The sequence below is a fragment of the Gossypium raimondii genome, chromosome 6 (genome assembly GCF_025698545.1).
Source record: "Gossypium raimondii isolate GPD5lz chromosome 6, ASM2569854v1, whole genome shotgun sequence".
Lineage (NCBI taxonomy): Eukaryota > Viridiplantae > Streptophyta > Magnoliopsida > Malvales > Malvaceae > Gossypium > Gossypium raimondii.
In genome coordinates this window covers 40,531,120-40,547,960 of record NC_068570.1, presented here as the reverse complement: position 1 = coordinate 40,547,960, position 16,841 = coordinate 40,531,120, and the positions used below count along the sequence as shown (strand labels likewise).

At 34.6% G+C, this 16,841-nt stretch overlaps 1 long non-coding RNA gene across 1 annotated transcript; it reads left to right on the top strand.

Moving 5' to 3' along the window:
- The first annotated feature begins 8,191 nt into the window (after positions 1–8,191).
- Positions 8,192–9,543, top strand: LOC128041655 (uncharacterized). Its single transcript, XR_008196597.1, has 2 exons — positions 8,192–8,524; positions 9,318–9,543. It is a non-coding gene; the product is annotated as an uncharacterized LOC128041655 (long non-coding RNA).
- Positions 9,544–16,841: the final 7,298 nt, after the last annotated feature.

Sequence of the window (16,841 nt, the reverse complement as noted above, 5' to 3'; positions counted from 1 at the left end):
GTATAAAGGGTTTGATGTGGTTAAGTTTAACATGTTAGTTAAATTGTAATTAAGCTTATATTGTTATGAATTGGTAAACCATATTTCATGTTGATACTATTTTGGTATGGTAATGTTGTACACTTGTTTAGGCATTGTTTTGATTTGGTATCTTTAATGATTTTGGAAATGTGGTATGGCCAATTTGATAGGTAATTTATGATGTTAGACATGTTTGATTTGCTTTCGGTATGCTTTTTGGTATTTGGAAATTGTAAACATGGTTGTTAATTGAATAGTATGTGATGATAGAGACCTTTTAGGTGATATGTTTATTGTATTTGTATAACAATTGTGGTGTCAATAAGGACACATTGATTTGGCACATAAGTTGTATGAATTTGGTATGTTATATGTGTGTTTGAATGTGTTTTAACCATTTGAATGTGTGTGGAAATGGTTTGGTTTGATACCTAAGTAATTAAGGGGAGCACATGGCTTAGGACACAAGCTGTCACACGGTTGTGTGCCACACACGGCCACCCTATACTGTCGTGTGTCTTTTAAAATTTTAGGTGTAGGATGAATGACATGGTCTCAGATAGTTACATGGCCTGGCAACACGACTATGTAACCTAACTTCAAATGCACACACGGCCTACGACACTGCTGTGTGACCCTATTTCGAATACCCAAACGGGTGAACACATAAGTTGGGACACGGTCTTGTGTTTAATACTTCAAATTGTGTGACCCCATTTCCAAAATTTCTAAAATTTTCAAATTTGTTTTAAATTAGTCCTTGAAGGTTCCTAAACTATTTTTAAGGCCCAGTAAGTTCGGTTTAACGTAAATGTACTTATGCTATAAATGTATTGTGTATTTGAATGTTAATATTTAATCTAAATAGTAGTTTCTATTTGAAGTTAAATATTCTGAATTGTTCTGTAATACTCTGTAACCCTTATCCGATAGTGAAGACAGGTTATAGTTGTTACATTTAGTGGTATCAGAGTTATGATTTAGTCGATTCTAGGACTAATGTAGTGCGTATCGAGTCTAGAATATACATGCCACATATATCCTCTAATAATGTAATGCTTTTGATTCATTCTGATTCGGTTTTTCTTATAGATACAAAATGTTGGCTGAATCAAATCATACTGTAGCAAATGAAGATGAAAGTAATGCCCTAGCATCCAATCAGGAAGCAAGTCAAAGTGTGTTAGTTCTGCAATCGTTTGATAGTGAAAAGAAAAATATTTTCTACAAAATGATGAATCAATGGTTTAGTGATTTTATGAGAGCCAACCCTATGGCTCCGCAACATTTACCCCCGCCTGTGCCTCTTCCAGCACCTTCGTGTCCTCAAAATCTTGTACCTGCAATATCTCATTGCCCTCCTATTGATAAAATTTGTAAATGTAGGGCTGAAGAATTCAGGGGGTAAAGTTGACGAAGATCCTTCTAGAATTAAGTATTGGCTTGAGAATATATAGAGAGTATTTGCTGAACTTATGTGTCCACCCGTGGACAACCTAAAATGTGCAATTTCACCATTGAAAGATGAAGCATGCTCATGATGGTGTACGTTGACAACTATGGTTCCAAATGATTGGGTTAATTGAGATTTCTTTCTGACAGAGTTTAAAAATAAATTTGTTAGTCGGTTATATCTGTATAGGAAGAAGAAAGAGTTCCTCAAGATGAAGTAAGAAAATTGATCAGTAGCAAAATATGAACGAGAATTTGTTCATTTGAGTAAGTATGCTCGAAACATCGTATCATCGGTAAAAGAGATGTGCATTCATTTTGAAGATGGACTAAATGATGAAATCTGAATGTTGGTTTGAGCTTTAAAGTTGTGAAAATTTATGGAGTTATCAGAAAGCGCGTAAAAAATGGAAGAAGTTTGCAAAAATAAAATACAATCGAATATGAAGTCTCGAGATTTCAATAAAAGAAGGTCATCCAAATCAATTCAGAGTCATTCGTCAAAGAAATTTTGTAATGATGCTAGTCGGTTTACTTCTCCTTCAAGATTCATTGATAGAGATAGACCAAGGCAAAGCAATTTGAAATATGTAAATTCACCGGTTTGCGAACATTGTGGTAAAGGCCATTTCGATGAATGTCAATTCAAGTTGGGAACTTGTTTTAAATGCGGTTCCACTAAATATTTTCTTAGAAATTATCCAAAGTAATATAACAACTTATGGTATTAAGCTTCCAAACCTAAGACTATTTTCCAGAGAGGTAGAAAGCTGGGGAATAGTAAAAGTGGTATAATTGGTTGAGGGAAAACTATTAATACAACAGAGCGGTCGGAGGTTAAAGTGCTTGGCAAGGCCTATGCTATTAAAGCTCACGAGGAGACTTCTACTTGAGACGTTATTGCTAATACATTCTCTCTTTTTGATATTAATGTTTATGCATCGATTGACCCTGGGTCAACTCATCTTATATATGCACAACACTAGTAAACAAAAAGAATTTACCTGTTGGGTCAATTGATTACATTGTCAGAGTCACAAATCCGTCGGGTTAGTGTGTGTTAGTTAATCAAATTTGTAGAATGTGTCCACTAAAAATCCAGAGTTACTATTTTCCTACTAATATAATGCTGTTTCTATTTGATAATTTTAATCTCATTTGGGGTATGGACTGGTTGACTGAACATGATGCAATAGTAAATTGTCGATAGAAGCAATTACTTTGAAATGTCAAGATGATGAACTTGTTTATGTTGAAGCTTCTGGAACATGATATGCTACGAATATAATTTTGGCATGGCCAGCTTAAAAATTGATCAAAAAGGTTTGTAAACCGTATCTTGCGTACATTCTTAATTCACGGGTGTCAAAAATGACAATTGATCAAGTGCCAAGAGTTAAAGAATTTGCTGACTTGTTTTGCGAAGAGTTACCAAGGTTACGACCGACTAGAGAAGTTGAATTTATAATAAAACTTATACTAGAGACAGCTCCATATAAAATGACTCCCACATATTTAAAAGAGTTGAAAGCGCAATTACAATAATTGTTGGATCGTGTTTTTATTCGACCGAGTGTGTTGCCTTGGGGTGCACCAGTTTTACTCATGAAAAAGAAAGACAGATCGATGAGATTGTGTATAGACTACCGACAGTTGAATCAAGTTAAAATTAAGAATAAATATCTATTACTTTGAATAAACGATTTATTTGATCAATTAACGGGAATTACGATATTTTCGAAGATTGATTTGCTGTCAGGTTATTACCAGTTGCAAGTTAAAGAGCTAGACGTGCCTAAAACTGCATTCAGAACTCGTTACGGTAATAACCTATTGTAAAAAGATTGTAATAACCTAAAACTACATTTATGGACCTGATGAATCAGGTGTTTTAACCGTACTTAGATCATTTTGTTGTGGTATTTGTAGATGGCATTTTGACTTACTTGTTGAAGGAGTCAGACCATGCTGAGCATTTGAGGATTGTATTGCAGACCTTGCGTGAAAAATAATTTTATGCGAAATTTAATAAATGTAAATTTTGGTTACGGGAGGTTGGATTTCTAGGTCATGTAATCTCTACTGATGGTATTTGTGTTGATCTGAATAAATATCAGCAATTGTTTATTGGAAGATACCAAAGAATGTTTCTAAGGTACGCAACTTTTTGGGTTTAGTGGGATATTATCAGTGTTTTGTTAAAAAATTTTCCCTTATAGCATATCTGATGACTAAACTATTGCAAAAAGATGTTAATTTTGTTTGGTCCGATAAATGTCAAAAAAAATTTGATCAACTGAACAATATGTTAACCGAAGCTCTAGTTTTGATTCAACTTGAAACCAATAAAGAGTTTACCATTTATAGTGATGCATCCCTTTGTGGACTGGGTTGTGTTTTTGATGTAGAGCGGGAAAGTAATTGCTTATGCCTCAAGGCACTTGAAGCCTTACGAGTGAAACTATCCAAAACATGATTTAGAATTGGCAGCGGTTGTGTTTGCTTTAAAAATCTGGTGACATTATTTATATGGTGAGAAATGTCATATTTTTACCAATCATAAAAGCTTGAAATACCTGATGACTCAGAAAGAATTGAATTTGTGTCAGCGCAGATAGCTTGAATTGCTAAAATATTATGATTTAGTAATTGATTATAATCCTGGGAGAGCTAATATTATCGCAAATGCTTTGAGTCAAAAATCTCTTTTCACTTTGAGAGCCATGAATGCAAATTTGACATTGGAACTTGATGGTTTTATTTTGGCTGAGTTGATGGTGAAGTCGATATTCTTATCGAAAATTTGAGAACTTCAGAAAGATGATTTAGATTTGTTGTCGAGATTTGAACTAGTGAAAAGTGGTCAGAAGATTGATTTTCGTATCAGAGTTGATGATTGTTTTTATTTTCGGGATCGATTTTGTGTACCAAATGATTCTAGGTTAAACTGAGAGTTGTTAAGTGAAACTCACAGTAGCGTTTACTCGATACACCTTGGAAGTAACAAAATGTATAATGATTTAAAACAACATTATTGGTGGCTCAGTATGAACGTGAGATATTCGAGTTTGTATCCAAATGTTTGATATGTCAGCAAGTGAAAACCGAACATCAAGTTTCGTAAGGTTTGTTACAACCTTTGATGATTCCAGAGTGAAAGTAGGAATGCGTTACTATGGATTTTGTTTCAGGGTTACCATTGACTCTGAAAAGAAAAGATATGGGTTATTGTTGATAGATTGACAAAATCAACTAATTTTATACCTGTTCGAATTGATTATCCGCTCGAGCAATTAGCTGAATTATATATTTCAGAAATTTTGAGATTGCACGGCTTACCATTGTCGATCATTTCTGATTATGATATAAGGTTTACCTCTAGATTTCGAGGTAAGTGTTGGAAAAAAAACGAGTTTAGAAAACGCAGCGGAATAAGATCTTGATTGTGATATCTAAAGTAATAAACATTTAATCAAAATTCTATCTTTTCGATTCGTCTAGGATGAGCACTTCGACTGAGTTGTCTTCTCCACTATCCTCAAGCTCACGTCTACCGAGTGTGGGCTCACTTTGAATCAAAAATTTTTTCACAAAATTACCAGTGGGATAATTTTGTAATTTCTCTAAATATTTAGGTCAAGTTGTAAATTAGAAAAATATCTCTAGACATTTTCTGGAATAATCTCTTTAGAGAATTTTCTTTCTACAACTTTCTCTTAAGTTCAAGTGTGTGAAAATAATGACCTAAGGCTCCCTTTATATAGGGAGAGCTTAGAGAGTTCAACTATGATTAAACTTAATCACTTTAATATTAAATTTAATCTAATATGATAAATATTAAACTAAATTTAATATTAAATTTTATTAAAATAATAAAATATTTATCTTGTTAATAAACATTAAATTAAATTTAATATTAAGATAATAAAATACTATTAAGATAAGTATTAAGATGTATTAAATTTAATTTAATATTAAACTATTAAAATAATATTATTTTTGGAATAATTAATCTGAAATCAAATTCTCTGGTAGAATCCAGTAGGAGTGTAACTTTTTCCCTACTCAACCACCAATGACCAATTGCTGTTAGCCATCGGGACGCCACCATCGTAGCCACCGGCTCCGCCGTGTCAGGTGATATAGATGTGACACCCTTACGGTATCCCAAGTCGGTTCGGTTTGAGTCAATGATGACCCGATTGGTCTAGCCACTGGTTGGACTGTCGGCCCGGTTTTACATATCAGGCCCAACTCGACCAATTTTTGGGTCTTGGTTTTAGTTTTGGGCTCCCAGGCCCAGTTTACGATCTCAAGTCCAATTTTTAAGTTTAATTACCTATTGGGCCAATTTTCTTACTTGAAAATTAACTTCCAAAAATATCATATTAATTTTAATTGATTTCATTAATTTAATTTTATTTGATCAAAATTAATTTTTCTAAAGATCACTTAGATTTTCCAAATTAATTTTTCAAGAAAATTCTTTAATCAAATTCTTTAGTTAAACAATTCTTATGACCACCTAATTTAATTCCATATCGAATAAATCGACTTCATTAAATTATTCCCAAAGTCATAGAATTTTCTTCTAATTCAAATGCAGTTCGATCGAGCTTTTGTTGAGCTAGCGGGGGGACCAATTGGACACATACAATTAGGCTCTAGTGATTAGGGGTGGTCATTCGGTTAACCGACCCAAAATTGTTATAACCGAATTAACTGACCTTCCAAAAATTTTAACTGTTAACCGAACTGATTTTTAAAAAAAAAATTAACCAAACCGAAATTTTTTCGGTTAATAATGTCGGTTAACCGAATTAACCAAAAATTATGTATTTTTTATTTTTGGTTAAAAATTACCCGAAGTACCCTAATTACCTGAATTAACCGAATTACTAAAAAATACCCGAATTACCCAAATTTTTTTTAATTTTTTATTTTTAAAATTTAAAAAATTTATAAATTATTAACGTGGCATCTAAGTGGTAATTCATGTGTTGGCAAACATTATTCTTTTTCAACTATTTTGAGTTATTTAACAAACAGAGCAAATTTAAGTTACAAGCTCTTCAAATTGCTGAATACCCACCTGGTTTCTTCATCCCTGAAGAAACCAATACTAAGTTACAAATTATAAGTGCATTGGAAAGAATTATGGAATAAAGAACGGCACTAACAGCTGACAAGAAGATGACCCAATTGGGAGACGATGAGAATCCAAACCTATTAAACAAATGGAACCCAAAGAAAAAAAGACAGAAAGCTATTGAATTTGCAGATAAAAGCAAAAAGAAATTGCATATGAAAGTGGATAAGAATTAAGAAATTGCATATAAAAGTGGATAAGAAATTGCAAACATTGAATTTGCAAAGGATTGTAGCAGTTGTAGTGAAGTAGTGATAGTATTGAAGGAAAGTGTAGATAGATCTTCTAATGAGGAAGGTGATTGATTTCTCCATCGGAGATGAAGAATCACTATTCACTTCCACGGCTGATTTTAGATTAAAAAAACAAAACTCAGATGGAAGCTTGTGTTTAAACCAAAGGGACTTCTCTTGTATATCATAAACTATGCAAACGCAAACAACGCCCTTAATGTCTCCCCCTCTTTTTAACTTCTCTTCAATTTCTTTTTTTTTAATTTAATTAATTTATGGGGGTATATTGGAAATGAATGGGATTGGCCAACTATAAGCTAACAAATTTGCAGAGGTAAACCTCTTTGGGGGGATTGTTTATAACAATGAAAGACCCTATTTTTCTTAGGATTTTCCATTTTTTCCAATCTACAAATCAATTGTTATTTATTTAACAAATAAATAAAAGCAGAGAAATCAGAAATGGAGATTTATTACCTTTTTTGAAAGTTGCAAGGAGTTGAGGCTTGAGGGTTGACAAAGTTATAGAGAAGAACAAGAAAAATTAGATAAAAAGAAGAGAAAAATTAGGGAAAAAGAATGGCAGCCGAATGGTTATGGGAGGTAGGCTATTAGTTTTTAGTTTTAGACTTTAGTAAATTGGGTTGGTAATTGGGTAGTGTAATGGTCCAAATTTGAGGTTATCAGAACAGTGGTTTCGGGACCACAAATCCGATGAGAAAAATTTTATTTTTCTTATATTTTTATGGTCTACAATTTCACAAAATGATTTCGTGAAAATTTCGTTCGAAAATTTCGACGTTTGGGCACTCAATTTAGCCAAAAGGACTAAATTGTAAAAAGTGCAAAAGTTGAGTTCTACATGTTAGAGGTGTCCAATTGTTATGAAACTTTAAATTGGAGGTCCTTATATGGTAATTATACCATTGGTAACTTGGTAGACAAAATGGACATGAGATAAGTGAAATAGAAAATTTTTAAGTTAGGGGCAATTTGGTAATCTAGTAATTAAAATGAATTAAAAGGGAAAAAGATGGCAAAAATCATCATCTTCTTCATATGAACGAAATCAGCAAGGGGAAGCCATAGTTAGGGTTTTCAAGCTTCCAAGCTCCATAGTAAGTGATCCCAAGCCCGCTTTTAATGTTCTTTCGTTTTGAGATCCCTAGCTTAATTTAGCTTATTCTAGCAATAATTTAACCTAGGGTTTATATTTGGAAAAATAACCATAGGTGAAAAGTGTTTATTTTGATGTCTTATGATAGAATATGAAGCTAAAAATTATGTTAAACAACTTTTGCTAAGCGATTTTAAGTGAAAACGAGTAAAACGACATAATCGGTAAAAATACCTAATGTTCATAAGTACATGTTAGAGTGGGAATTTGATGTTGCCATAGAAGGGAAAAATGTTCAGAATGTTATAAAACATAAGAATAAGAGATGAAGTTTAATTTCCGAGCCTTGGGGCAAAAATGTAATTTTGTAAAAGTTTAGGGGCAAAATTGTAATTTTGAAAAAGTTAGAGTCGAGGGCTGTTTTGATGAATGTGATTATTAAATAAGTTAAATTTACTATTTTAGATCAAAAAGTACGAAACTCGAGGTTAGACAAAGGGAAGAATAAAGTTGAAGACTAAGTTGGTGAATTTGGCTATAATTGGTACCGAGGTAAGTTTACGGTAAATAAATACAATATTTCAATATTTATTATCAATGCTGTTAATTTCCAGCAATTATGAATTTATTTTATGAATTTATTTGATGATGATCCAAGCATGAGATGATAGAGAATTAAAATTTGAAAGTCCCGTTGATACATAAGGATGGTACTGGATACGAATGTCATGACATTTGGGTAAAGAGATCCCATATAAGACCATGTCTGGGACATGGCATTGGCATCCTTAAGATCATGAGAGGTCCTCAGAAGACCATGTCAGGACATGGCATGGGCACCGAGACGAGAGGTCCCATGTAAGACCATGTCAGGACATGGCATTGGCACCGAGATGAGAGGTCCCCTATAAGACCATGTCTGGGACATGGCATGGGCACCAACATGAGAACATCCCATGTAAGACCATGTGCGGGACATGGCTTTGGCATGTTATTATCGAAGAGACCCGAGTATCCTTATTATTCCAATGTAGCTCAACGGGCTTGTAAATGAATCATGTTCATGAAAGTTCGGTTTAAAGCATAAATGGCAAGCTCGGTAAGTTGTAAGACTTAAGAACTTATTATACTATCAATTGATGTTCAACGATGCAGCAAGGATTGAGTAAGTTATGCACACAAGTATTCTAAGTAAACAAGTAAGAGAACTAGTATGAGATTAACTAAAGAGTAAACTAGAGATATAGACATTGAGTTTAATTATTTAAGTTAAATATTATTATTTATTTGCTAGTAAACTTACTAAGCTTTATGCTTACTTCTTTTATTTCTCTTTCTCTTATAGTATTGCAAAGCTACTTCAAGGATCCTAAAGAAGTCGGAGATCGTCCACACTATCAACTACAACTGCTCGGTATTTTATATCGAAACACGTTTGAGTTATGGCATGTATAGGGATTTAGTTATTTTGTATGTTTGTAATGATGATTTTGCTAATGAGTGATGTGTAAGTATTTGATGATGTATGGTCATTAAAATGGTTAAGGATGAAGGTGTTTGTTGTTATGAAAGATTAGGTGATAAATTATGCATGGAAATCATGAAAGGATAAAATTTTGCAAAGAAACAGAATTCAGGCAGCACAGTGACGTGAATTTGAAAAATCACCTAGGATGGTATAAAATGAATTATAGGGTGAATTATATATGGAATTAAATCTTGTTGAGTCTATTTTCATTGAAAAATAACGGTGTAGCGAAAGGAATTTTATATTTTAAGTTATGTGAATTTTCGTGAGACAGGGTCAGAACAGTTTTGGTGTCCCTGTTTTGAGTTTAGAAAATCATTAAAATTGTACAAAATGGTTATGAGTTATAGTTTATATGTATAGATTTATCATTGAGTTTATTTTCTGTAGAAACAAGTAAGAACTTTATATGAAAATCCTACAGTGAGAAAACTTATTTTTAGTAACAAGAGGTCAGAATAGTTGAATGGTGAAACAGGGGAGACTTTAACTAATAAACTGTACTAATTGGCTGAACCAAAAATTCTAAAAATTTTATGGTGAGTAGATATATGAGTCTAGTTTTAGGGAAAATTTACGGAATTAAATTTCGAGTTCTGTAGCTCAAGTTATAATTAATTTAGTAACTGCTGCGTGATTGGACAGATTTGCTGTAAATAGTGAAATAAATTTTCAAATCTAGTTTTTATGCTCCGAATTGGTAAGATAAGCTAAGTAATGCCTCGTGCTCGACTCCGGAAATGGTATCGGGTAAGGGGTGTTACATTTTGTTGGTATCAGAGCAGGTTTAGTCGATTCTCGGAAATATGCAGTATGAATAAGAGTCTACCTATACATGCCATACTTATATATTTTGATAGTGTGACGACTCCTGACGATTTTAAAATGTTTTCTTTTATAGTTATGGATCCCGAACGAGCTAGTACATGATGAAGTAGAGTAATGCGCTTTGCCTCCGAAGGGACGGCGCCACTAGATGTTAATGTTAGTGAAAGGCCCGCATCGGTTAGGCAGGAGGAGGAGCTAGAGAAGCCTTCTTCCAAGCCATGAATGATTGGTTTGCCGAGTTCGTTTGTACGAATCCGGCTATAAGACCTCCACCCCCTCAAGAATCACAGGTTCCCCATGTAGCTTCCACAACTGCAGGTATAGTTATCAGGGAGAGACCACCTGTTGATAAGATTAGGAAGCAAGGGGCTGAAGAATTTCGGGCTACCAAAGATGATGATGCAGAAAAAGCGAGTCGGCTTGAGAATGCAATCAGGGTTTTGAAGAATTATCTTGTACACCGGAAGAATGTATGAAGTGTGTGGTCTCACTTCTCAGAGATTCCGCTTATCATTGGTGGAAGACTCTCGTGTCTATAGTACCGAGTGAGAGGGTTACTTGGGATTTCTTTCAGGAGGAGTTTCGAAAGAAGTACATCAGCCAGAGATTTATAGATCAGAAAAGGAAGGAGTTTCTTGAGCTAAAACAAGGTAAGATGTCCGTGACTGAATATGAACGCGAATTTGTCAGACTTAGTAAGTATGCTCGGGAATTTGTATCCACCGAAGCCAACATGTGCAAGAGATTTGAAGATGGGCTTAATGATGACATCCGACTATCAGTGGGTGTATTGGAAATCAGAGAGTTTGTTGTTCTGGTAGAAAGAGCTTGTAAAGTAGAAGACTTGTTAAAAGAAAAAGAGAAGAGCAAAGCTGAAGCTGGAGCGCAGGATACAAAGAAGAGGCAAATGAGTAAATCATTTCAGTCTACATCTAAGAGGCCTAGGGAGCTCTCTAGCGGATCACATTTTCCACATATATATTCGCCAAGCAGAAGTAGAAGATTCGAGGGTTTTAGAGCTCAAACCACTACAGTTGCAAGTACAGGCGTTTTTCGACCTCCTAGGCCTGAATGTTCTCAATGTGGGAGACGCCACCCCGGAGAGTGTAGAGCAGGTGAAAATGTTTGTTTTAGATGTGGAGCATCCAATCACTTTATTCGGGATTGTCCTGAAACAACTAAAAGAGAAGAAATAACGAGTGCGAGATCAAGTAATGCTCCTACCGAGGTAGACCACGAGAGAAACCCAGTGTGGGGCGAGTAATAGGGTGCATCCAGAGATTCAATGGTTAGATCGGATGTTAGAGCACCGCAAGATCATATGCTATTCGAGCTCGTGAAGAGGCGTCCTCTCCTGATGTAATTGCGGGTACATTTTCTCTCTATGATACTACTGTTATTGCATTAATTGATCCTGGCTCTACACATTCATATATATGCACAAAATTAGTATTTGTTAAAAATTTGTCTGTTGAACCTACTGAATTTATGGTTAAAGTCTCTAACCCCCTGGGCCAGTTTGTGATGGTGGATAAAGTTTGTAAAAATTGTCCACTGATGGTAAAAGGTATTTGTTTCCCGGTTGACTCGATGTTATTGCCTTTTGATGAGTTTGATGTGATATTGGGCATGGATTGGTTAACTCAGCATGATGCAGTAGTAAACTGTAGACAAAAATATGTTGTGTTGAAATGCCAGAATGGAGAATTACTTTGGGTTAAATCTAATCAGACAGAGGGATTATCCGATATGATTTCAGTTATGACAGCTCAGAGGTGTGTTAGAAAAGGGTATGATGTTTATTTGGCGTATGTGTTGGATACTAAAGTATCTGAGTCAAAGATACAGGCAGTACCAGTTGTATGTGAATTTTCTGATGTGTTTCCAGAGGAATTACCAGGGTTGCCACCAGAAAGAGAAGTGGAATTTTCTATAGATTTGATTCCGGGAACTGCCCCAATTTCCATAGCTCCCTATCGTATGGCTCCTACAGAATTAAAAGAGTTAAAGGCACAGTTACAGGAACTTGTTGACAAAGGTTTTGTTCGTCCGAGTCATTCACCTTGGGGTGCTCGATTACTTTGTGAAAAAGAAAGACGGGTCTTGAGATTGTGTATTGACTATCGGCGACTTAATAAGGTAACTATAAAGAATAAGTACCGTTGCCTCGAATTGATGACTTATTTGATCAACCGAAAGGTGCCACAGATTTTCAAAGATTGATCTCCGATCGGGTTATTATCGATTCGGGTAAAAGAGCGGATGTGCCAAAGACGACTTTCGAAACGGTATGGGCATTATGAGTTTCGGTTATGCCATTTGGGTTGACTAATGCACTGCGATATTCATGGATTTGATGAACCGGATATTCGGACCGTATCTAGATAGGTTTGTAGTAGTTTTTATTGATGACATTTTAGTTTATTCTCGGGATGAAACTGAGCATGCAGAACATTTGAAAATAGTGTTGCAAATTCTGCGTGAAAAGAAACTTTATGCTAAATTCAGTAAATGTGAATTTTGGCTTCGAGAGGTAGGTTTTCTCGGACATATTGTATCCATGAAGGCATCGGGTAGATCCGAGTAAAATTTCAGCTATTGTCAATTGGAGTCCACCGAAGAATATATCTGAAGTTAGAAGTTTCTTGGGTTTAGCTGGTTATTATCGGAGATTTGTACAAGGGTTTTCTATGATAGCTTCTCCAATGACCCGTTTATTACAGAAAGATGTTAAATTTGAATAGACAGAAAAATGCCAGCAAAGTTTCGACCGATTGAAAGAGTTGTTGACGAAAGCACTGTGTTGGTACAAATGAATCGGGTAAGGAATTTATTATTTATAGTGATGCATCATTAAATGGTTTGGGTTGTGTCTTGATGCAAGAAGATAAAGTAATAGCCTATGCTTCAAGACAACTTAAGCCACATGAAAGAAACTACCGGTACATGATCTCGAGTTAGTGCTATTGTATTTGCATTGAAAATATGGCGGCATTATTTGTATGGTGAAAAGTGTCATATTTATCTTGATCACAAAAGCTTGAAATATTTGATGACACGAAAGATTTGAATCGAGACAACGCAGTGGCTTGAACCGATAAAGGATTATGATTTGGTTATTGATTACCATCCGGTAAGGCTAATGTGGTAGGCGATGCTTTGAGCCGGAAATCTCTGTTTGCTTTTACGAGCTATGAATACCCGATTGTCAATTGATGATGATGGTTCAATCATAGCTGAAATGAAGGCTAAATCGATGTTTCATCAACAAATATGTGAGGCTCGAAAAATGATGAAAAGTTACTGTGCTAAACGGGCACATTATGAGTCGGTAATGATTCGAAATTTCGATGGGATGATGGTTGTTTATTATTCGAGGTAGAGTATGTGTCCCGAAGAATTTTGAGCTTATACAGAAGATTCTACACGAGGCCCATAGCGGTACTATGTCTGTACATTCGGGGAGTAATAAAATGTATAATGACTTGAAAAGGATGTATTGGTGGCGGGTATGAAACGTGATATCTCGAGTTTGTATCAAGATGTTTAGTATGTCGTGAGTTAAAGTGAACATCGGTACCTTCGGGTTGCTTGACCAATCACTATACTAGGAATGGAAATGGGAAAGAGTCACTATGGATTTTGTATCGGGTTACCGATGTCTCCAAAGAAGAAAGATGCCATTTGGGTAATTGTCGATCGATTGACAAAGTCCGCGCACTTTATCCCGATGCGTATGGATTATTCTCTAGATAAATTAGTGAATCAGATATATCTCGAGATTGTTAGACTACATGGAGTGCTGTCTCCATTATATCGAGATAGAGACCCCGATTTAGGTCTCGTTTCGGAACAAATTGCAAGAAGCTTTGGGTACTCGATTGCATTTCAAGATCTTGCATTTCATCCTCGACGGATGGCCAATCTGGCGTGTAATTCAGGTATTGGAAGATATGCTCCGATGTTGTGTATTAGAATTTCAAGGTAATTGGGAAATGTATCTACCTTTGATTGAATTTGCTTATAATAACAGTTATCAGTCCAGTATTAAAATGGCTCCGTATGAAGCTTTGTATGGTAGAAAATGTAGAACACCATTATATTGGACAGAGCTTAGTGAAAAGAAGATACACGGGGTTGATTTGATCCGGGAAACAGAAGAAAAAGTAAGGCTGATTCGAGATAGTCTAAGCGACTTAGATCGTCGGAAGTTATCTGCCGATCTTAAGCGAAGGAGATTGAATTTCAGGTGGGTGATAAAGTATTCTTAAAAGTGTCTCCTTGGAAGAAAGTTCTCCGGTTCGGTCGAAAGGGTAAATTGAGTCCAAGATTTATCGGACCATATGAGATTTTAGTTTTAGTTTTACTGGGTTGGGTAATTGGGTTTGGGCTGGGTTGGATAATTTTATTTATTAATTTTTTCGGTTAAACTTAAAAATTTCAGTTAACCGACCGGTTTTGAACCAAATTAACCGTTAATCGAAAAATCATAAAAAAATTAATCAACCCCGACCGAAAAAATTCGGTTAACCGACCGATTAACCAAATTCAGTCGGTTGACCTAATTTTTTTAGTTTTACCCGAATTATGCACACCTCTACTAGTGATTGCAATTATATCCAAAAGTATCGTTCCGATAGTTCACAATTACTTAATTATGAAGTCAGTCCACGAGAAGTACCATGATTGAAAAACTCATTATTGTATACTCTTTACGAAAGCAATTCATCCAACTACTTTGTCCAATGACCTCTTCGTATGTGTGTTACCCTCATATGATATCTTTGATTCCTTTGAGTTCAAATCATTCACTCAATACAATCCTATTTTATCTCATTGTCACTATTGTGTCTTTTTAATGATTAATATGATCACTGTCAACAAATGACTGTGATAAATTGCTCGTTCGAGAACAAGCAACCTATGGCCACGTTCCATATTTATCAATTCGCACAATGTCAATAAGAGGATATCATTAACTCTTTAATTGAGCTACGAATTCCACTGTTGCTAGTAAAGTCATGCCATACACAAGTCATATACCTAACATACCGGCTATGGGTTCAATCATCTTTAGAGCATAAGCCTCCACTTATATCAAAGCACATGAGTTGCATATGTATGGTTAGTGACTAACTCAGGATTTAGGTTAATCACACCATGAATGTCACAAGTGAATTAATTTACTAACGGTTTCAAAATTAATTCATCTTGGGTCTAGTCCAATGTATCATTCTACCAATGAATACATCTATGTCTCTAATCATGGAATCAATTGCTCCGATTAGGAGTGAGCATTGAATGAAAAAATTCTGAGTTAATCGAGTTGACGAATCATATTTTATCATCCTAACTCAATTTGAAATTTTCTCGAATCGAGTCAAGTGAGATGGAATTCGAATCGAATCTAATATATTTGTTCGAGTTAAATTATAAAAATAATTTTGGTTCCCTATAATCATTGTCACCCACCGTAATTAAATTTGTTATTAACTTTCACCCCCGCATAATTTATTAATTAATCTTTTATATACGAGTTAGCTTCTTTACTTGCTTAGTTGCTTCAATTATCTTTTGTTTCTTGTCACTATGTATTTTGAAATTAAAAATATTAAATGTAAAAATGTGATTTTTAATAAAATTATATTAAAGATAAAATGTGAAATTGATACCAACATAAAATTTTAACACGAATATTTTACGGCATCATTAATAATTCAATTTTAACGAAAATTTATAAAGATTCAATATGATTAAATAATTTAATAATATAAATAGTATATATAAATAAAATTGTTACGATTTAGGTTTAGGGATTTTGTTTGGATAATTTTAATTTTTGATTTGGGGATAAAGAGTGAGAAGAAAAAGTTTAGGGGGAAAATAAAAAGGTTTGAGGTTGAGGGAGTTAAATTTTGGGGGGAAAGTAAATAGGGAGTAAAATTTTTGAGGGGAACTATTAAAAAAAAAAGGAAGGGGGAATGGGTTTAGGGTAGAAGGGGGATGGGAGGGGAGTAAAAGTTTTAGGGGAAGTGGGAGGGAGTAAAAGTTTTGGAGGGAAAGTAAAGAGGTTTGGGATAAAAATTTATAATATTATAGTTTGGTTTCGGTTTATTCGATTTATTCAAATTTTTCGAGTGATTCGAATTCGAAAACCAAACTCGATTCGAACTTTAAAAAAATTTGAGTTGACTCGAATAACTCGATTCGTTTAACTTGAAATTCAAATTTTTTTCGATTTCTTTGAATTGAATCGAATTTTGCTCTCCCCTAGCTCCGATAGCCAAGACTAGCCATCTCCCTAATTGGAATTGTAAACGGCATAATAATCCTTCTTAGTATTTGAATCAAAAGCTCACTTTGATTATTTTACGAGATTACAGACTCATTTAGATTATCTACTGAAGTAAGTTGTCTTTCTCGCAATGTAAACATTCTTTAAAATGCCACTTATCTTTAGTTTGAACTTTAGACATCAATGAGTTAATATTTACTTGTCACAATTTCGCTACG